The sequence below is a fragment of the Chelon labrosus genome (genome assembly GCF_963514085.1).
Source record: "Chelon labrosus genome assembly, chromosome: 11".
Taxonomy (NCBI): Eukaryota; Metazoa; Chordata; class Actinopteri; order Mugiliformes; family Mugilidae; genus Chelon; species Chelon labrosus.
The window spans coordinates 9,877,636-9,901,362 of NC_140344.1; the positions used below are offsets into that span (position 1 = coordinate 9,877,636).

The following is a 23,727-nucleotide window of genomic DNA, read 5'->3' on the forward strand; positions in this document are numbered from 1 at the left end:
TTAAGTACAATTTTGAGATACTTGAGTATTTCCATATATTTCCAATTTAACCAGTGAGGTATGATGTACGTTTAACTTTTAAGCTTCTGGTCATTTGTTATTTCACAGATTATCAGTACAAACAATAACCAATATCTTATTTATATAATTGTTACACATTATTCTGCTATTTAAAATCACCTAAAGCCTCTATAACTGCAATCCTATGAGACCACTCTGGATAATACAATTACTTTTTTGTACTTTTACTCACGTAAAGGACTCCATATCTTTTCTGTAGTTTCATTTTAAACTTACTTACTGTAACAATGCTTACTAAAGTCAAGATAAATATTAACTGTGTTTTCCTCCTCAGTTTCTTGGTCTATTTAATTCTTCTGCATGCCTCCTGAGACTTGACATCAGCAATGTGCCCTGCTTGTTATCGACAGCGTCACAGATCACTGCTAACACATCACAACAGCTGACCACTCTCCAGTTCAAACTTGATGACTCATCCTTAACTATATCTCATTATCACCAAGGTAACAGGTATTCCTTAGCAACAAGAGCATCGTCCTCCACTCTCAATGTTAAGGCGTGGGTTTTCAGACCGCGGGTGTCCTTCAGCTCTGCTTATCCATTCCAATGGCGGCGTGTCTACCTCTGATTGATTCATCGTTCATCTTTCACTTTCTGCATCTTGGCCCATGTCGGCAAGACAGCTGACTCATTCTCTCCTCTCCTCCGGAGGATCTGTCTGTGTGCAGAACTTAGATTGCACCGCTATTTTCAGGATGCAGCCTGACGTCACCGGCTGCACTGCCCCCACATCACAGTCTCTAGCTGCACAATCTGGCATTGCACGGTCCTGTTTCACCATCAGCTACACAGACAGTGAGGTGTATTCAATCTGCAAGTAGATACGGCCTTATTCTATTTTGGCTTCAGAGGGATTTCCACCTGCTAAGACTTTACATCAAAAACACTTATGCTGAGAAGTCAGACGTTGGATCTGTGAATGCCGTCACATCTGGTTCGAACACATTCCAGTACAAGATGGAAAACCAGTATACCATCTGGCCAGGTTAACCATTGTAAGCTTTACATTGTATTTTGAGAATACAGGAACCGGAGCTACATGTTCACATGTAGCTGATTTAATGACACACAAATACACAGAAGTGTTATAATTCAGCTTTTACTACTGTTGATGTGTGGAGCAGCCACCTTCGATTTAGAGGTTGGGGTTGTAGAGTTCGCCTGATTTTCTGAGTCAGAAATCCGAATTGTGGGGGAACTCCAGCGGATTTTCTTAACGGGAACTTGGAAAATCCAACTTCCAGGTTCCAAGTGAACATACCAAAAGACACAAGGCAGCTAGCCCATCAGGCACAGAGCATTTAAAAAAAGGACTCATCCTATTAAGCACTGATCTTCTGGCAACGAATGCAACATAAACAGGCTTTTCTGTTGTGAAAGTAGCCAGTTCTGTCAGAGATTCAGGTTTGCTGGGTTATGCTAGTAGCGTTCTTATGTAGTCTCATGCAGAGAAAACGTGTTAAACTAGCAGTTGTGTTACGAAAGATAACCTGACTAGTTCATTCATTTAAGTTCCTTCTTCAGTGAATATCTTCAGAAGGATTCTACGCTTCACTATTAAGTAGGAAATAGAGATTTCACAAATTTCTCAGAGCATATATCAATTGAATGTTAGCATTATTAGATTAGCAAATATAAATGTTGTTTATTCACGCAGTAAAATATATATATTTTTTAATTAGGTTATTTGTTAATTGTTTTAATTATAAACTTTTCGTTGAGATCTGTGCTTCCTGTTTGCATCCACCCATTCTTCCCAGAGTTGCTGCTGCAATGATTACATTTTCTCAACATGAATCAATAAAGTAGCCTAATAAACACACTGGTAAAATGTCAAAACCACGCAACCCAGTTTAATGAATCTATGCATTTTACAGAAATAAATATGATTTCATTAACAGCCACGCATCCTGTTGCTTCTACATGCTCACTTATTGTACTGTAGGTCACACTGAGTAAAAGCACCAGCTAAGTGGCTATAACTTCAGCCATATTTGGTTACAACAGCCATGAAGGGACTGCCGTTTTGTGTAGCTCTCCATGTTTAATCTAAACACTGGAGCATCCTATAAATAAACACTGGAAACTCAGTTTTGCGCCACGGGGTTCAAGTCACAGCAATTTATAGAAGACTGAATTGACTGCTGCAAAAATTCCCCACAGGCAGCCGATGGATACAAGACCACACACTGTATTACATCGACTGAGTTCTACGTTAGATATGGATGCATTCTCCACACGTAAACACACACAAATCCAAACACGCACAAAGGCGAGCGCCAACAAACGCCAATGAGAGAAATCCATACAAAAGCCCAATAGCATGCACCAATACAGTGATGTTAGTGCACTAAACTAAACCTGCAGCAGTGAGGCGTGTATCTGTGACTGCATGGAAAACGCTTTGACTGAGAATAAAATTTGCATTGGAAAACAGGAACACCGCTCTACATTGCTGGTGGGGTTGTATAGAGTTTGTGTGCTTGTGTACACAAAACATTCCACGTGAAGTGACATGGTTTGCATGAAATTAACTGTATACTTCCTAAATACAAAGACCAACATCCAAAATTCATACAGGCGCCGAGACAATAGCATTTATAATCCTACACTTTTGTGTCCATGTGTGTTTTCTTTTCCATGTTGTACTAAAAGCCGTGGTTAGTCACTATACAAACATTCATCCACATACGGTATCTTACATACAGAGCTCCTGGGTATCTTTTTTACCCTTGACTGTGCAGTGCACTTACACGTTACGCTGAGCACTCCTCTCTCTATAGTGCACTCATTCACTGCATTCTGTATTTATACATTCCTTTGACGTCAGCCAGCTACAAAGCCTCTTACTGTGGAAGATACATCCGCCCACAGCAAGTGAGGGAATCACAAGAAGCCGCCTGCATGTATGTAAATTGTTAATATAGGCACTCTGTAGGCACACAGTACAGGCACAGAGACACTGTGCCATGTTCAGTGTATCATTATGTAACATAAGCATATTCATCAGCCACCTCCAACCAACCAAAACTAAATCCTTCCAACATTTTTAATAATTAATCTACAACAGTTAGTACTATATCACCATAAGTTCCTCCAGTTCAGTTTAGAAGCAGTACACAGTTTTGGTTATACAGTAATTTCATGTGGGTGGAAAAAGAAAATCATAAAGAAGACAGAAATTATTCAGGCATTAGGATTTAAATCCTCGGCATTAACAAATGACTCAACTTGATATTGTCTATGATTCCACAGCCTCCACACCCACTCCCATGGGGATTTCATCGATAGCAAAGGGCCCCGTCATGAGCTAATTAACAATAATCCTGAAAAGTAACACAACGTTATGAGTTTTCAGAAGCCAGCTCGAAACAGTTTCTATTAATGACTGCCAATCAAAGAGGATGTCGCCTTTAATAACAGATCCATACGTGTAGGTTTGCCTTAGAAGGGCATTAAAAGAGGGGTCATTTTGTTTGTCTTATTTTAAGGTTCAGTGCGGACAGATATTCCAGTGTATGGAAAAAAATCCAGAGACTGGAGATCTCTGGATTGGATTACTCTTCTTTATGATGGTTTGATTAAAATAGCTTATCTGAGAAATTGTGGTGTTCTGTCTTGATGATATTCACACATGAACATCAAAAGGATGTTTCACAAATAGCAGAGATCATCACACTCTCTCTGGGATGACATATCCTCAGCTCATGAAATGAAATGAAAGTTAATCAGTTCCAGGAACGCAAATACAATCATGATTTCACTAGATTAAAACCACCAAACACAAAGCTGAGCAGGGGCGGACGCTGAAAACCATCTACATTTTGGAAGAGAGGTTTTCTAAAATAATGTTTATATCCCTCTGGAACAAAAGCGCAAATCTGTATAATGTGCAACAAAACTATTTTAGGGTGAATGCAACAACTATAAAGCTTTTACAGACGTAATCTTGTATAACCTGTTTCCTTTTCACATTCTAATATGTCATTATAAATGGATTAACTTCAAATCTGTACTTATTATAAATTAATCTACCTTTTATTTAATTTTTTATCTATTTGATGATTTATCTAAAAAATACTTTTGCAATATTCATTGTGTCCAAGACAACTTCTTCAAATGTTTGGTTCAGCCTATAGTCCAAAAATGAATATTAAGCCAGGTGTTGAAACTTTAAAAATGATTAAAAATATTTTACCAACCAAGTGCGACTGTTCTTAACTTTAACACTGCATGAATACAAACTCTGCCAGTTACAGATGAATGATCTTCTCTCTCTTATTATTTCCGTCAGTCTGCTACCGCTGCACAGCTCACAATCTGTTTGCCAGTGCATTTTCCCATCTGTGCTTTGAGAACAAACAAAAACAACGCACTGTATTTTTAGACTTCCAACTAAAAAACGGTCATGCCAAAACAAAATCTCCACCGCACTGGTGCCAATCCACAGATAAAAAACATTATTTAGCCTATTAATCCTGTCAATCCAACCGACCTTTGCCACCCTCTGTTGCTCATTCTTTCAACCTGTGCAGAGTTTGGATCTCCATGGGGCAACCTGATTAAATTACACACTGCAAACCTGGAACTTTGTTGTGCCACCTGAAAATGAGAACTCACACACAGGCTTGAAGCTTGCCTATTAGGCTTGTCACTCCCTTTTCTATCTTATCTCATCTCTACCTGTTTCGGAGGGCCCTGTGGCGCAAGCGGAGCACACACAAAGCCAGACCCCATCTCTTGTTAGTTGCCAGACTCGAGCTTAATTCCATAGGACAGGACAGAGGGCAGAATGGACCACCAGAGAACACAGCTCCCGCTCCGGGCCGTAGACTCACCGACACATCAGTGGACGGAGAAGATGAACCCAGCCTTGAATTCCAGCAGAAGTCACATGAGGCTGTGACACACGCCTCCTGAGTCTCCATACCAATGCCCATTCAGTGTGTATATACAGCATATACGCAGTGATGCACACAAAGGTACTAGAACACAGGCTCTGTTGCATCTATTTAATAAACACAAGAACACAAACAGACACGCGCAACATGCCGCATACAGATCAGACATGCAACACCCACAACCCACTAGCACTTGTCCATCTGCATTCATTAAAACAAACCAAAATACACAGTGAAGTAGTGTTAAGCTTCTAGACAACGGTGTGCCCAGAAATACTTTATAATAAGAGTTAAATGTCAGCTCATTAACATACCAGTGTGTCAGGAGTCATAGCTTTATATATTGCTCCTAGGACAGGGTAAATCCGGGGCCGGGGACTTTAACATTGTTATGGACTGGTGGAAAAAGTCTAATGAAAAAGAATGATCTGTTTGTGTTGTCCTTCAGATTAGATTCAAAAATTACGAACTATGTTTAAATTCTGAAATGAATCATGTTGATTGAGTGTAAAACTCAGAGATATTCAGATGTTATAGATTGCATTTCTGCTTTGATTATCAAAACAGATTTTTGTTAATTTTCTGTCAATCACATATTTGATTTCAGTTCTAGTACGGTATTGATACCATGTGACTTTATCCACATTTAATGTAAGTACATGAGTCCTGCTTAACAACTCACTATTATCCAAAAAAAGTAGCTTCTTCAGTTCTAAATGACTGGTGGGTGGTGCCAAACTGAAACTCACGACTAGAGGTCTGTTGTTAATGACCAGACAAACTGGAGGAATTTGTTTTGATCCCAAATGGTAGGCCTCTAGTCATGTCAGCTACTTGGACCAGAGAGTAAAATGTCTTAAAGAAAGTCCAATCGCCTTTGTTTCAGGCTAGGATGACTGAGAACCTTCACAGGCAATTCACTAGTATATGTTTCCAGACTCCAGATAACGGAGTATTCCACCCACATCAGGTTTGCCACACCAAGCCCAGAGATGTGTGCCAAAACCAATAGGATCACTCACAGTACTAGAGGAACCAGCTCCACTTAAGGACTTGGTCTCTGCAAAACACATTAAGTTTCATTTAGCTTTCATTGCAGACTGTCAATTCTAGCTTAGTTTATATTAGCTGTAGCTAGTTGATGCTAATTGTGGAACTTTAGTTTGTTGGTTAATGTCCTCCCATCGTGTTGTGGACTGTAACCTGCCAGAGTTTCTACCTGTTCAATGTGTGTCACCTTAAGTTGCCTGGGTCTGAGCCAAAAAGTTGCAGTTGAACACAAGGCCTACAGCCTGCTGGCACATAAGTTCTGCACGTATGCGAAAGACTGGGAAACAGGAAGATGGTGGGAAGCTAGAAAGCTAGGAAGAACTACAAGCCATTGTACAGAGCTGGCCCTGGTTGCTTTACAGTTTATTCATTCTAGATGATCATAAAAATACGTATGTGTATGTTATCACAATGAGTGTGAAAATATGCAGATTTTTGAATATTCAGATTAGACCAAGGTGTAAAATGAGAAAAGCTTTGTATGCCCTTCGAACTTTGTAATTTTGTTGAGTTTTGTCACTTCCGTTTTCCTTCTCATGCACTGGCTCTCTACTCATCAGCCAGTCAGAGTGATCTCTCTCACCGACTCGATCTGCCGCCGATTCAACATGTTGAAGCGACAGGGCTCCGACTAGAGCCTGCAGTGCGGGACACACCAGAAAAACTGGGGCAACAGGCGCTAACCGATGGACTGATACTGGAAAACCAGCTACTGATGCAGTATTTGGACTGGATAAAATACTTTCGAACCCCAGCCTCACACTTCTCTGTTACTACTTAATCACTGCTGTCAAACTTAAAGCCTGGGTATGAGAGGAGCATGTAGAGTTGGCATGCTGGAAGTCTTCAATGGGTCCAGAGCTCAGTAAACCCCACCCAATCAGTTCTGATGTGGGGAAAAAACACACACCCATGATCATGCTGCAGGAAGAGACACAACAGCCGAACAGTGTTCCCAGACACAACAGATGAACACTGTTCACAGTTATGCAGCAGACGGGTGACTCAGTCCTACAGGGCATAAGGCATCAAGGAGGGGTAATGTGTGCGTGTATGTACGTGTTTATGTGTTTGTTTGTGTGTGTAGGTTTAAACGTAGCGGGAGACAAAAGGAGACAAAAAAAGTGGTACCTTCAAAAATGAAAACATGTTATCTTCTTACACACGTGAATATGCAAAGCCGCACAAACAAACACGCGCCTCCCCGCACACACAAACACAAACGGGCCATTATCATTCCACTGCTTCAGCGCTGCAGCATCAGTAGAGATTAGTCCCCCGGTGACCTAGCATTACCCAGCACACTGCGCAAGTCTGCAGAGAGCCATCTATCTTCTCCCTCCATCTTCCCTCACTTTCCCTCCTCTCCTTGCCTCGCCTCTCCGTCCCCCTTTCTTGCTTTTTATCTTTGTCTATCTCAGTTTCTCTCCTGAGGTTTCTGCTGTCCTTTCCTGTTCTCTGCGCTCCGTCTCTATCTTGGCCTTTCTCCCACATTCTCACTCAGGCTTTATCGTCTCTCTCCCAATTCCACTGTGGGATCGTCTCTCTCCCAGGGCTATCGTCGTACCTCTCCCACCACCAAAAATCTCAAATTTTTCCTCCCTCTCCCGCTTCTCTTACTCTTCCTCCGTTTCCCTATTTCTGCTGAGTATAACTTACAGTGTTGTGGCAGTAAAGTCGACTCCAGGAAGACTAATATGCTGATGGCAGATAGCTGTGAACTAATGAGAGGGAAAGACCCTAGCTGCATGCTAACTATCTACACTGCAGCTAAAAACATTAGACAGTAACATAGAGGGTGTAACAAATAATATGCAAAAGTCTTGTGGAATAACAGAACTACAGCTAGTATTGTTGGAATTTTTATCCATCAAAACCTTTGTTGGATATACCATGACCTGGATGACTGAGAACCTTCACAGACATATTGTTGGAATTGCTTATTGGAATCAATGAGTATCCATTGGAGCACAACGGTTGGCTAACAATATATTAACAATGCAAACATGTTATTTTTATGGATATAGAGTAGGCCAGTTAAAAAGTTTTTGGTTTGCAAAAATGAAAACGTTGCTAACAAATACATGATTTTTTAACTCCTGTGCAACGACTTCACAGGCCTGACCATTACACTTACCATAAAAGAAGTATTGTGTAAGGTCCGGTTCAAACAGGGAAGCGAATGGAACCAAGACCAGATGACAGAGGGAGATATGGAAGTTTAAAAAAAGAGGATGAAAAAATAGAAAGTGGAGAGTGACTTGAAATGACCAATTAAAGAGCCGCAGGAAAAGCTGGAATGTTGTATGTGTAAACATACTGAGTCAACGTGGACTGGACACAAAAGGACACACTCCCAGAAACACAAGAGCCAAGAATTCTTTCTGCTCGTCACGTGGAATCAATGGAAATCTTTCTAGTTTTTTCAACAAAAACAACATCATTTAAGTCATAATTTGCTCTAAGTGAATATTGTCACAGTGGAATGAGGATGGAAGATTGTGCTTTTATATTGCTGCTGAAGGTAAACAATGTGAAAGACTGAAAGGTGAAACCAGCCTTTTCAAGAAGAAGTGTTGTAGTAGTGTGTGTGGGTGTTGCCAGGGTAAACAGTGAGTGGGCATTTTTCATGTACTTAAGGGACTGTTATTTTCCATACGTAAGGGGGTATTAAATAAGGGGGTATATAGTTATCAAAAAGTGATTTTAGTTTCATCACACCACATTAACTGTTTCATCCCACACTGTATGGATTTCCCATCCATTCATATACACCTACAACGTGACCTTTAACCCCATATTACACATGATGATACCACAACCCCACTGAGGCACTTTTAGCAGATCAGATGCCTGAGTCTGGATCACATGACCAATCCTTGGGGGTATCTCCATGGCAATGGACACAGCACTCGTGAGGTGTCCTGTGTCCTGGCCGCTGGATGTTTGACTCAATGATTCCTATTACTGATTAACCTCACAGGATCTCAGCGAAGAGTGAGGAAATTCTCACAGTCATCCTGTTGTGACACAGCTATGCAGTCAGGTTCGACTAGTTTGCTCGGCATGAAAATTCCAGCGCGGTTTCGACTACACATACATGCACAGTCACTTTTATATACCAGTGCCACATCACAGAGAGCCCTCGGAGGGATGAAAGAGACGGCATGCATGAGCTGTCTCCTTTTCCTTTTGTCCCAGATGAGATTGTAGGCAAAATAAAAAAAGAGACTAAAGAGAAGGGAGGAGAGAAAGTAAAGGTAATCGTCCGTTTCGTTTCCAAACATGGGAGTGGGCTCTGTTGGCATGATGATGGGGATAATGGAGCCCAGAAAGCCAGACAGGCAGTGTGCAAGCTAGCTCGCTGCCACGCTTCATTAGCTATTGTCATGTCGCGGCATGGTTGGGGCTGCTCGTGCCTGCGTGTCCTGTGTGTGTCAGCGGGGATGTAGGTCGGTACCAGAAAAAATGGCGGCGGCCATATAGGCCAGTGGAAGCTGCGTACACTGCGTGAATGTGATAGCAGCTGGATGTGATGTTGTCTGCAGCACGGGCCTGGCTTATCCATCGACTGGACTCTTTCCAACTGACTGCATCCTCTGCTGCTCCTATTCTCCTTTTTATCTTTTGCTTGTTCAGTCTCTTCCAGCTTTGTTGTGGCTTTTTTTTTTTTAAGCAGTGCAACATTTATTAAATTTAAAACTGCAATAAGTATCCCAGATTAATCTGTTGTAGAGCAGGTAGTAGAAAAAGGAAGTAGGAAGCAGGCTGCATATGAATATTTGAATGCAGCCGGTAAGCCCTATTTAAACCAGTGATAAGTAGAAAGGACATGAGATAGATACTTGCATTGTAGGTATTCAAACATAGCTCCCCAAACACACTTTAATCATGCATACGGATTACATGCAACTTAGTTTTCATCTAGAAACACTGCTAGACCGAACACACACGGACTGACAAGGCGATGAGATGAAGATTTTTACAAGGCATGTTTCAGTACTCCATTCTCTCAACAGCAACAAAAATCACAATCACGCCTACAAGCAGGTTTTTCAACAAAGCCTGCAAACTATTGGCCTTTTTGGTGTTTATTTATTCACTTTTAGTTAATCCTCAAAGATAGTCTCTTCAAAGGACATAAGCCCTTTACCCAACATCATCGGTTATGGCCTAAAATGACATGCCGTCACCCCTCATGAAGAAGCTTTAAGCTGCTCACACGCAACAAGGATGTCAAAACACGTAAATATCCTCTCTCACACACACACACACACACGTACTCCTCCATCCATCTTCACCATGCCTCAAGTGCCAGGTTACACAACGGGGATCGTCTTCCTAATGCGAGTGCTCCACAAGAAATTTGTCACTGTGCCACTTCTTGCTCTTTTCGGGCCCAACTTGTCCATCCATTTACTTTAACACACATCCCATCCACTTTGCCTTATTGTTGACAATCATGTCACTGCACATCCCCAAACGAAGCGCTCCAGAGCTGTGTATGTATGTGTGCTTGTGCCTGGTGTCTGGGGCCCAGATGGTGTTGCAGACAGAGATACTGTGCTGATCTGTCTCAAAACACAGGCTTAATATAGATATCAATCCACAAATATAATGAAGAATAAGTCAAACTACCATGCCGGCAGTTCGTGCTCCGTTATGTGCAAGACTGGACAGTATAAGAACCATGATCATCATTCTTTGCATTCTCAATAAATCAATCCATATTTCACCAAATAATCATGAAACCAACACAATAATCAAAGGTATCCGATTTAGAGTGGCATAAAGCGTCTTAATACCAATATAGTTACCATCTTTGTAGACAAATGACTACAAATAATCAAGCATCAATCGCTTATTGAAACAGCTGAATGTAAATTTATGTTGGGGGTGGAGCACACTTGCTCCTCCATAAGTCTGATCTTCCCGACACACTCTGTCACATCAATCTCTTCCTTCAGCTGCCAACTTGTGCGCATAAACATTGCAATCATGCGCTTCTTTTTATAAAACCAAGACCAGCTGTCCATGTCACACTCACAAAACTGCAGATCCTTCGCACTGTTCAGCCTGTGGTGTCCAAATACAACTTCAACCAAAGTGGTATTTTAGTCCTGTCCAGTTCATAGATGGTCGGGATGTTATGAGGTAATATGGAGAGATAAAACATCATGACTATACTAACAAATCTGTTGAGGTACTCCCAGAGTAGCTAACCAGGGATGGTTAACATTTGAAAACAGGCTGTTGCCTCTGTTACTGCTGTTGTCATATGAGATGTTGCAGGATTTAAAGAGGGAAGCAGTGCGTGAGTGTAACTCTTTGTTGTTACCTACCATGCAACAATGGACTGCTGCATTATTCTTAATTACAGACTGCTGTGAACCAAACAATAGACTGTAAAATCTAGCCGAGTGATGAAATCCACAAACCTCATCGCACCTGGGCTGCAACATGATGATATATATTTATGCGTGTGACTGATATCAGGAGTTCTATCTTCATTGTCTCAGTGATACACATGACAGTTTTAATCCATGTGTTAACTCTTATTTCCTGTTTACAGCATGTGTGTGTATCCTCTCAGCCACTCCAAATTAAACTTCACTTCATGCAGCCAATAGAACGCCACTCTCCTCTGTGCCCAACCGCCCATGTAATAACGCCTGATATTGTTAGTGCCCATTTACTTTTGCCTATCTGTGTGCCCACTGCGCCGTGTGTTTTAAGCGTGCCAATCTGGAGCCTGGCACTAGGTTGTGTGGACGCCTGATCGTACTTGGCACACCATCAGTGGCTACCTGAGTCATCCAGTCTGCCTGCTCCTCACCCTCCAGCACCCGTCAAATCGAGCTCTTTCCTGCTGTTTTTCTGCACACGCATTTGGGAATGTGGGCTCCGTCCGGTGAGATCTCAATGGATATGGGTTTCTAAAAAGGTCTGCACACACATCCCGACAGTCATGAATTCCCTTTTTAGATTCGCTGGTTTTTAACTGATATGGAAACTACCAACAACAATGCTTTGTGTTCCAACATTTCTACTATCTTCGTGACTGTTTTTAAAATAAACTACGAGGAGGAGGAGAGACTTTCTAAATCAGGATTATCCAAGTGACCTGGTAAAAATAAACGCTATGTTCTCTATAAGCTTGAAGGAGGGTCTAATTAGGCAATTAGTCTAATGGTGAGACGAAGGAATGGCTTCTGAAGCACGGCTAACCTTTTGCATGTGTCATTGGTAAATCCTGTTTTAATTATTTTCTGTGTCTTTGTCTGGTGTGATGTGTGTGTGTATTTCATCAGTCACAGTGTGTCATGTGACTGATAATGCCTTGTGACCTTGGTATTCATGCATAGTACCATTATTGAGTGCTTCGTCATATGTATGTGTTTACATTTAATTTACAGTATGATAAACGTACGTGCACCTTCTAAAGAAGTTCATAGGTGCCACTGTTTGGTAATATTGTTCACTGAGGTGCGTCATGTGGTGAACTGTTGTCTTGCACCGCTGCTGAGATGCATTGCTGCTGCTGCTGCTGCTGCTGCTGCTGCTGCTGCTGTTGTCGGCTGTGCTAATGTTGACGTGTGTTGACACTCTTGCTGTGTAAGCTCTGTGCTCCAGCACCATAAAGAGACAGTGTGTGCGTTTGTGTTAGTGTGTGTGTGCATATGAAGGTATTCCTGTTATTGTCTGAGAAGGCATGTGTGTAGAGGTGCGTGGACGATGTTTTAAGGTGCTGTGTACATGTGTACTGTACATGCCGTTGTGTGTGTGTGTGTGTAGGCAGGAATGCTCTGATTCAGCATCCATCTGAAATGTTACAGCACCATGCAAAAACACTGAAGTGCAGCATTTTTCGCTTGCTACAGTCTCACTGTTTTGACCCAGACAATAGAAGAAACCAGCTTAGGCTACACAGACAGAAACAGAAAAAGAAACAGAGAGGAGACAAAACATGGAGGTGCTGAGGGGGATGGTGGTGGAAGAGGGTTGTGTTGTGATGAGGAAACGCAACAATACAACAGACATGCACACGGACATACAGAGACGAAAGTGATCAGGATAAGGAGACAGGGAAGGAGGAAGATGAAGTGTTACCTTTCAGGGGACGAGGATTTCTCCGAGTTCACGGACATGAGCGGTGCCTGTTGGCCGCTCTCTGGCCCGGGGACCACAGGAGACGGCGAAATAGAACAGAAACCTGCTTTCTCTGGTTTTTGCTCTTCTCTCCCTATCTCTCTGCTGTGTTTCTGAGTAAAGGAGAGGAGAGGGTTACTGCCTCCCCTCCTTCTCCTCCTCCACGTCCTTTTTCCCTCCTCCTCCTCTTCCTCCTCTCCCTCTGTGTCTCCCTTGTCCTCTCGCTCTGAGGAGAAGAAAGGATGGAGGACAAGGCTCCACAAAGGATAATAAAAGAGCAGCTACCGTGCAGTGCACAGTCTGTCTGAGCGTGTGTGTGAGTCGGCCTATGTCGTTTTGTGTGTGTGAGCTGATAGCGAGAGCAGCAATGTCAGTCAGGCGCCCCTCCTCATGCCTGAGCCTCCTTCCTCCCTCCCTTTCCTTCCTTCCTTCTCCTCCTTCACCTTGCCTCTGTCTCACTTTCCCTGCTTTCACTGCAGCTCCTTTTTGTCTCCCGCCTCCCTTTGCCTCCCTCCTCTGTGCTGTCGCTGGTTGGACTGGGTGATGAAATGAATTCACAAGCTGTCGATCCACAGTGTGTCTGTCTCTGTCTATGTATCTCACCCTTCCTTCTCTCCCTGTCTAGCTGGCTCTGTCAGGCCTTCTGCAGCTCTGCACAACAACAGAGCCCACAGCAAGCTGGAATATTCCACTTTCAGCACAAGCAGAGGGGTGTCGACTTGTCACACCAACAGGGAAACTGATGCATTTCTCCTTGAGGGAGACTCTCCTCCCCCTTTTCCCTTATGAATTAGTCCCTCCTTCTCTTTCTCTCGCTCTCTCTCTCTCTCTCTCTCTCTCTCTTTCTCTTTCTCTCGCTTTCTCCCAATTGCCTTATTACGACATCCTGTATCTCAGGGCAACGCTGCACAGATCTCTTGCCTGACTCTCCCCCTTCTTCTCCTCTCTATCTGGCATCCTCCCTAATTTTCTCTGAGCCCAATTTCCATTTCTGTCTTTTTTGCATGCCACTGCTCATATTTATATATGTGTCTCATATTTTTCAGTCTGCATTCCCGTCTGTGTCAATTTCCTCGCCATCTCTCGGGGCAGATGGGTCTGCTTCTACATGAGTGAACAGCTCACAGAGAGGTAGCCAGAGGGTGTGCCATGATGGGGGGGGGGGGGGGGGTCTGTGTCTATCTCTCAGTCTGACCTCGATATTGGTGTGTGCAGAGATATGTGGGTGTGAATGTGAAAATGCACAGCGGGGGAAGAAGGAGCATCCTACAGTTAATGTGACTGACTACTCATTGACAGAGTGTACAGTGGGAAAACACGCAGCAAAAAATGTTTACAGTATACTCTCATTAAAATGATAATGGCAGGTATTGGATGGATGAATAGGAAGGACTGGGCAAAATATTGAAAAAGAGAGAATTTGCTGTATTTATTATAAATTTTGTTTAGAGCAGTAGTAGATTCTTTAGTATCTCGGTGCTCCTTAGGTCTTTACAGGCAACACTGCAAATTAATAAGAATGGCTGCTTTGTGGTGTAATAGATTCTACATTAATGTGACGACATACTTTGTTTTGATAGGCATCAAATACAATGGAAAGCCCCTAAACAGACACTCCTATACTGGCCATGCTAGCTGCATAGTTCTATAAAAGGCAGCTGGTTGGCCAGTCAGTGAAGTGAGTCACTACTCCTACTGGCTTTAATATCTCAGCTACAATTATTGGATGGACAGCCATGAGATTTTCTAAATACATTCATTGTGCCCCTACTGACTTTGGGGATTTCCTCTACAGTCAACAGGGGGGTGACATCTTTAGTTTTTAATGAGCTATCTTGAAAACTCAAATGGATTGCTATTAACATCAGTATTCACATTCATGTCCTCCCATAATGAATTGTAATAGCTGAGGTCATTCTTCTTTTACATTAGCATTTAGCTAACAAGCAAGATTTCAAACTTCTGGCCTTGTTAAGTTATTTTATCGAGCTGCATCATAAGATACTATACATCACCTCAGGAACTTTGAAATACATTATGTGTTATAGATATAGTCTTATCCATACTAAGATTTCAACCAAAATACACTTATTATTTATTTTTTTTCACTAATTTGGACCATAGACAACAATTTCCATCCAGCCGTAAAGGGTGGCAACAACTACTGATTTTATACCATCGACTGTCGGTCTTGTGTTAATAACAAGTGCACTTTAACAGTAAGCACAATCACTGCTGTCATATCTGAGGGCTATCAGACTCATGAGCGAAAGACACAGAAAGGAAACGGGAGCACAATGATCCTCTTTCTTTCCTATCTCCATACAGTTCCACTTTCCCACATAAAAGGACTACATTAGGCACACATGTCTCTGAGCCAAACTATTGTCCTCATTCTCTGTGGATGTGGGCCAATGGGGGGTAAAGTACATTCTCGGTCTCAGCTCATCCAGACAGCAGGAAGAATATTGAGCTGGTATGAGAGAGTGAAATCAACTTTTTATTCATTTATTTCACATAACCATAGGATGTGTGGGCGAGGGGGCCAGAGCCTATCCAAGAACAAACTGGGTGTAATGCAAGTGAAAAAAATGGACAAATCAGTCAGACAAACACATTTACATACATTTTACTGATTAACCTAACATGCATGATGGTGGAGGATCGTATGAAGTTCTGCGTATTAAGGGGTGACTTTATTGTAGTCATCTTTCAGGGGAATCAGAATTAGAAAAATAAATAAATAAATAGGTACATAACCATATTGCACCACCCAATTATTTTCCTTGCATGCTTAGTACAAATTTCCTCCATTTGATGGACGAAGTGGTACAGTCCTGATGTCACCTTGTCACCTCTTCATGGTGACAACTTCTAAGTAAGACATCAGAGCCCCAAAAGTGGAATAACTCATTCATGTAAGGGAATGATACACACACACCCATACACACCTAGGGGACATTTCACCCAGGGTGTCAATTTACAAATTCAAAGACTGATCCTTGCTCTATTTTCAAAAGAAGATGGAGCATAAGAAGAATAGGAGAGAGGGGGAGGGAGGGAGATGATGACTCTCATGAGCAGATATATTTTGGGAGCTGGTATTGAGGCTGCCGGGAGCTATCTTTAAGCGGCCTACTTCTCCTTACTGCCTGGTGGATGCTGGGGGAGAGAGAAGGGGGTTTATGAAGGCAAACGCACACTCAGACACACATAGGCTGCACTGCAAGAAGTCACAGCAGAGAACAATCATACAGACACGCATACAACAATGTGCACCACACATATACATAGTGCGTGCGCGCTAACACGGGCGAGTAAGATGCTGCTTCTTTAACAGTGACTGTGCTCTTTGTGTCAGCAGCCTTGCGGTCACCGTCTGCAGAGAGAACACTGCCCCCAAGTGGAAACAAATGGATCATCTCACAAACTGGGTGGGTCTGTAGTAAAATGTGTGTGAGAAAGATTAGAGTGCAGATTGATTGACATACAGATAGCCTCACGTCCGCCTTTCAGCACTTCAGTTTCTCTGCTACAGACTTCCATATGAAGCAGGCTTGCCTATAGGAACACCATAACTGAAACTGCATCACATGGCCGTGGATACTAGCAGCAAATCTGCACGTACACAAGAGGCTAAGATAAATTCACGAGCATTGTGTTGCAGTGGCATTTTCTGCTGTCAAAATGCACAGAGCAGAGGAAATTTACGTTGTTAGGTATAGCACAGAAGCAGTAAAACTGATGGAGGTATACAAGTCAGTGATCGAAATAGTTTCTGAAGTGATAAAAGTATTTTTCACATTTTTTCTTGATAATCTTTAAGTTAAATCGAATTAACTAGTAGTAAGAGTATAGATAACTAGTTTCAACATGTGAAAACATTTGCTTTTAGATAGATAGATAGATAGATAGATAGATAGAAGAGAAAAGAGCTAGTTTCTAAATTGTAAATATGATAAGGAAGTTAATATGAATGCCCTTCTCAGACTGGACAATTTGCTTGTTCCAGAAGGCAAAGCACTAATAACTAATAACATTAAACATTTCTCTTTGCCATTTCAGTGTAGTTAATCATCCCTCTTTGTCAAAAGAGACAAAGAGGGATTTCAGTGTCAAGAGAGACGGAACCAAGAAACATTCATGGTCAGACAACAGGACAATGAGCAGGAACAAAATATGAAAAACCCAACAACCAACAATGAAGAAGTTTAATACGGAGAGCACATGAGACATTTTCTGTGACAACGGAGAAAAATATTAGTCTAAGGTCTGCTAGCAGTTCATTCCATGTAAAAGGAGCATAAACTTGTTCCATCAAGATTACATAGTTTGACTGGGTCACATAGTCAAATGTAACATTTGTACTAGTTTAGTGTCCTAGTGAGCCATGAGAATGACATATAGACTTGGATCACAGGTTTGGATCTTTCTCATGGGCTTTTGTCAAACCATTCCAGTTTTTTCCTCTTAGTCATGGCCCATCACTTTCTTTCAGCAAAGCAGAAAAGTTTATAATCCCTCAAAGCACACACACGCACAGACAAACACAAACAAAGCAGCCAGCACAGTTACTGGTCAGGATTCAGTGCTCGTAATTCATCCAGACATACTCAGGTAAGCATCTTGCACTTTCAGTGCCTCATTAGCCAAGAGGATACGCTCTGAAGCAATATGCTTGAATGTGTGCACTTTGCAAGTTAAAGTGAGTGTGTGTTAGTGTGTGTTAGTGTGTGCATGTTTGTGTCTCTGTGTGTTCTTGTCTTTATGTAAAGTAGTTGAGTAGACGAATCATTGACAGTACATCAACGTTGAATGGAAATTTATAGTTGTGAGGACATTTAAGTCGTCAACACAAAACACTTTTGTGTTAGTTTGTGTATGTCGACAGATGGTACTCACAACCATCTATACAATCACATGCGTGCTAATACAGAAACATTGTGGTGACATATCTTCCCCTTTGAGGACAGAAAAGTCCCCATAACATAAATCCTTCAGTTTGTATGTATGCACGTAGATTTGTTTTCAGGTCAGTGGAAAGGTTACCATTAGGCAAGCAGAAATTATGGTTAGGGTAAGTCCCCAGGAAATGAATATAAGTCAATGTAATGTCCTCTGAAGTGATGGAAACACAACCTCGTGTGTGTGTCAACGAGACTGAGAGCTCATTAACTAAGTGGTGTGTGTTTAATTGATGGATGAGTGACCTGCGCCCTCTGTTCCTGCTCTCTGACCTCAGCTGCTTCACCAGGCTGACATGTTTAAATGGATTTATGGCGCGTGGGGTTGGGTAACACTTAACACCAAGCTCACCCACAAAATAGCCTGCTTCGTGTTTTTAAATGCCCTTTCACCTCACTAATGGAGGAAGGGGCAGGTCCAGTAATGTCACTTAGCTGGGACACCGCTGTTGTATGATCAGTGTGTACTGTATGTCTGCAGCTGAAGATGAAGGCAGCATGTCTGAAATCTCAAAAAGGAATTTAAGAGACATTGTTTAAAAAAAAAAATAAAAAAACATAGAAAGTCTCCAGTTAAACGATTTTAATGGTTCAGCCACAACTTGTAAATTATACATTCCTCTTGCCTCAAACAAGCATCAGTAAGAATTTCACAAGGTTAACATAAACAAGATGAACTTAATTACACAATGTAATGACCAAAATTCCACTATTAAAGGTTGTAAGGCGACATTAACAAGATAATCAAGCACTAATAATAGTACTATGGGTAGAAAGAAAGTTCCTATTTTTTCCTCTTCCTCCCAAACTGAAATACATTATAGTGAACTTGAAAACAAGCCAAGCTACAGCCTCAGTTTCAGAAAGGTTTTTACACAATTACAAAAAGAGAGTTTATTTACAGCAGAGCTCCTTATATTTAATTACCAATTTAACATAAATCAAATTAATTTAATTTCTTTGCAATACTATACAACATAAATATGATATTTTAAAATAAATACCCCAAAACTGATTGAGCTTATGACTAATAAATCATATTTCTACATTTAAGCTGTACAGGAGGAGTTGTCATATTTTTGAGGTTGGCATTTTGTCTGTGTTTAGACCAATACATAAAAAAGAGTAAACCTTGTATTCATCATGAGAAGCATGCAGAGCATGAAAACTACTTATTTTAGAAGGTAAACTCAATGTAAATGCTAAAGCATTCAGACATTCCCAGTGTAACAACATCAAGAGACGGGGTCGTGGAACCTTTCACCAAAAAAAAGACATAGCTACCCTCTATTGAGCAGAATAGGAATTGCAGTCCCAGGACTCAAACCTGCACACAATGCACTTTCACTATATACAAGGTATTCATAATGGGATACAGGACACCAGAGAGATATTAAAGAGCAGCACTATGGGAAGGCAAACAAGGATAAATAGAAGGTATTTGTTTCCATATACTGATAGAAAGCATGTGGAGCAGAGAAAACAGTCTTTGACCACAAGCAGAGGGGGCGTACAACAAAGAGCAGCCTGTGTTTCCAGCTCCCCAGTATTGTGATAACAACCCTGCAGCTGAGAGCGGAGGCAGGCCTGTGGTCACCAGCGAGCATTATGTCAACACAATGAATGCGATAATTCATTTGGCAGAACTATTGTCGTAATGCCCCTGAAATAGTCCAAGACTGGTGATTAAATGTCTCTCTGTGACGAACTGTGAGATTACAGCCTTCAAGTTCTCGGGTCAAACAGCAGTCACATCAAAAAGGCAGCCAAAAGATAAATGAAGATTGAAAAAATATGCCTCACAAAAGAATTCTGCAGAATTCCTGTGAATCATTAAACAAGACGAATTATGAAAATAGGACCCTGGTTGCAACAATTTAAATTTAATTATTTAAAACAGCTCCAGTCATCATCAGCCAAGGTCAATGTACAACTGAGAAGCTCAAAAAGTGGTGCAAGGCCATTTGTTCATTTGACAGAATCCACCTCTTCATGGCGATGCCGCTAGAGTTGAGCTGTAAACTAAGATTCTTCTAGATCCCCAGGTTTTGGAGACAGGGCTAAATGAGGACACCAGACTGCTCAGTGTGGCCAATTACTCAGTGTTTACAATGGAAGCAGCAGCCTTGACAGAAACGAGCTGATGCACAGACTGTGAGACACACACATATACACGTGGCGTATGTACACACACACAAGAGATATGGGTTAGTGTGCTGATGAGACACTGAGACAAATAAATACCTTGTGGCGGGACTGCAAACATGTGCAGCGACTGCAGTTGACACAAGCAATTCAACACCACAGGAATGGGTATTGATTCCGCTCTGTTGTACCTGAGCCTACATTCATCATATTATCTGTAATTATTGGGGAGCAAATGGGAAAAATGTGTAAATGCCCTGAACCACTGAACCGCACCGTCGGACATGAGCAGCATCTTGGTATCTCATCATCATACGCTTTCAGCAGTTTCTTTTAACTGAAACCAAATATACTTTTTCCATGGGCCCGTGGGTTTGTGTTAACTTTTCCTATTTTAGAAGTTACTGTAAATCAGTGGCTGTGGTTCATGTTTTGCAAAAGCTATTAACCAGGCACCAAGAAGACACTGGAGAAGCCAGATTATCCTTAAAATGGACATAAAGCGAGGGAGGTGGGACTCACCACATATTCCATGATACAATGTTATCATAAAACCTTAGTCACGAAACAATGTTATTGCGATTAAACATTTTGCTGCAATGAGCCATTTTGTTAAAGAAAAACTTTAAGAAAAGGAAGAAGAATACTGTATTGTCATTGTCCAGTAAAAACAACAAAATACAGTTCAGCACTTTATAAATTCATGGTCTAGTCATCTCACTTCAATTCCTTTTATTGCAGAAAGCAGACTGACCAAACAACCCTGTCAAAAAATCCTAAATCATGCATGTTACTCTGCCGATCTCATCAGAAAAAATCTTATTGGCGCCATCGTCTTCACTGGAAAAGTCAGTGATTTTATTATTCTAGTACCAAAAACATAAACTCATATTAGTGGTTGATATTTCTTTCGTGGCGATTTTTAAGAGAACTTCAGCATCACATGGTGTAGAGTTGCACAGGGTGCGACCAGACACAGACAACGTCGACAAGAATGTGCAAAAATTATGTGAGACAGTGACATTCAAGAGTGTATTTTCTACTAGGGATATGATACTCAAAAATGAATATGTCCCCTTACTGGTACAATTTGACAATACTCTCTAAAATGTATTTAAACTTTGTCCTTTTATTGTCTATCTGCTAAACCAAGACCAAAGTACAGAAATGTTGACAAATGATGTTCACACGCACATCTGAGATGTCTGCAGTTGTAACTATGTTACCCTGTAATAAAGAACCAGAAATTAGAGACTTGACCAGATTCGCCCTGGGTTTTAAATCTCAGACTACATACAAGCTGCCCTGTCTACTTTCTGGAGGTGGTCTGGCCCATATGCAAACTAACAAGGAGATCTGCAGACATTACTCAATGCTGGAAAAAATGCCATTTCATCTCATTTACATCATCTGAGCTGCAAAATTCATTCACTGCAGTTACATTTTCCGTTTCTACCCCTGTAGCAATATCAGATGTAATAATAACAAGATAAAATTACACAAAGTCATAAGAACAAGACAATTATACATACTCAAGACTGTAGGGTGAGTTGCAACATCAATATGCATTTTAAAAAATATATTAAAATTTTAAACAGATATAAATCTGTGAACTGTTAGGTAAATGCATATCTCAGAGAAATCTAAAAAAAAATAAAGACCTGTGCATTGAGGGGCATCAGAGTGCATGCAGGCATTGCATTTCAATAAAGTTACATAACACTTTCAAGAGGAGAAACACCCAAAAGGCAGCACTTTGTGTCAAGAAAAGAGGAAATAAAGCTGCCAGCACCACCTCAGGTTCTCTGTTCTCAACAACAGTCTCACTTATCTTATGTCTCAAAACAACAGTGTGACTATTAGCAGAAAATAGGTATGAGAAAGGATCTAACAAGAGAAAAGGGTGTAGAAAAACTAGAAATAATTTAAATACTGAACAGAACATCAGCAGCTTCTTTACAGTTATCCAGAAGGTGGCAGTGGAGGGTGACTCCGTGCTGTCTGAGAAACCTCCCTGACTGCGATAAGCTCCTGCCCTCACAGAATTACATGCCCTATTAATGTCTTCCCTTCCTCCATCCGTGATGACCCACTGGCCTGCAACTGCTGCACTGGACTACACTTCACAAGGCATTACGTGAAAGAAACAAATCCTTGGTTCTTGTTCCTCGTTGAACAAATCCTATTTTGCCCACACACACTGTAACATGGGAATCCCGCTTTTTAATTCACTCGCGTTCTGTTTCTTCATTCAGCACGATCGACTCAGTAGGTTTGCTCGGATCTTGCTTTCCCTGACAATTGTTCTGGGAAAAGTCTTTAACAAGCTCAAACCGTCTCAGTCAGAAAACACTTTGTAAAGGGGAGTGAAAATTCAACAGGAAAATTCAACTTGCATGCCCCTGAAGCAAGCGACTAGAAAGGAATCAGTTCATGTAATGATAACAGAACTGGTCTTACAATTTCTAAAAATATCAACTACAAGACTTCATCCATATTATGTGCAAAGTCTAAGGGCAACAAACGCAGCACACCCCGTGTTGCCAGATCGGATGATTTCACACAGGATTTTGAATTTTATTTTGAGGGTAAAAAATAGAGCTGGGTGGATGAATAAAATTTGGGCTGGTATGGAATCATTTTGTTGTTTTTTATAATTACTTTAGCTTGAGCGCACTGTGTGTAGAGAAGCGCTCCATCTGCCATCTAACAGTGGATTACGTGACTTCATCAAACGTCTTTGTCACAGCCAGATGTGGTAGTTGGCTGCTGCAGTTTGTTGCTGAACGATTTCTATGCTTGAACTGCACTTCTTTTTATAATATGCTACACTAGTGTAGGCAAACTGGGATGTTAAATTACTAAATAAAACATCAGTCTAATATTTTTTTTTATTTACTGAATTTGGGCTTGAAAATGTATGTACTGTATCTGGCAACACTGAGCACGACTCACTAACTAATAGGTGTTGAACAGGTGAGTGTAAAATGGGAGCTTCTCTGCAGGAGTTCGTGCTCTAATGCTTACTGGAGTGGCCTACTTCTGTATTCAATTAATCTGTCAGCCAGCAATAACATCGACACTGTGGCCAGAAAATCATTCAGCCTCAGACAGCACAGAGGAAACAGCTGATATCATATTACAGTTCAGTAATGAATAATCTGAAGGTGACAGAGCAGATTTCTTTGACAGTAAAACTCCACATATGTATATTTCACTTCTGTTTATATTCTGGGAGTTTATGGGGTAAAGACTAACATCAGAAATACACTTAAATGTCAAGCATGCACACAAATTTCAGTTTTTCTGCAGATTACCGTTTGGAACAAGTTATGTCCACGAGATAAGAATGTGGAAATGTTGTGTTTACTGCTTGTAGTGAAGCTCCGCCTAATAGTACAGTTAATTCAGGTTAAAATAAATGTACTCACACAGGT

General features: G+C 41.3%; 1 protein-coding gene across 3 annotated transcripts in view; it reads right to left on the minus strand.

Moving 5' to 3' along the window:
* The window catches only part of srpk2 (SRSF protein kinase 2), a 62,993-nt gene that overhangs the window by 29,618 nt on the left and 9,648 nt on the right, over positions 1 to 23,727 (minus strand). Inside the window, exon 1 of one of the 3 annotated variants that reach the window (XR_014699347.1) lies at positions 13,143 to 14,247. The exons of the other annotated variants lie outside the window; for them this stretch is intronic. The gene's annotated coding sequence lies outside the window, so the exon portion shown is untranslated. Of the gene's footprint in view, positions 1 to 13,142; positions 14,248 to 23,727 lie in introns of those variants that run through there. 3 annotated transcript variants of the gene reach the window in all.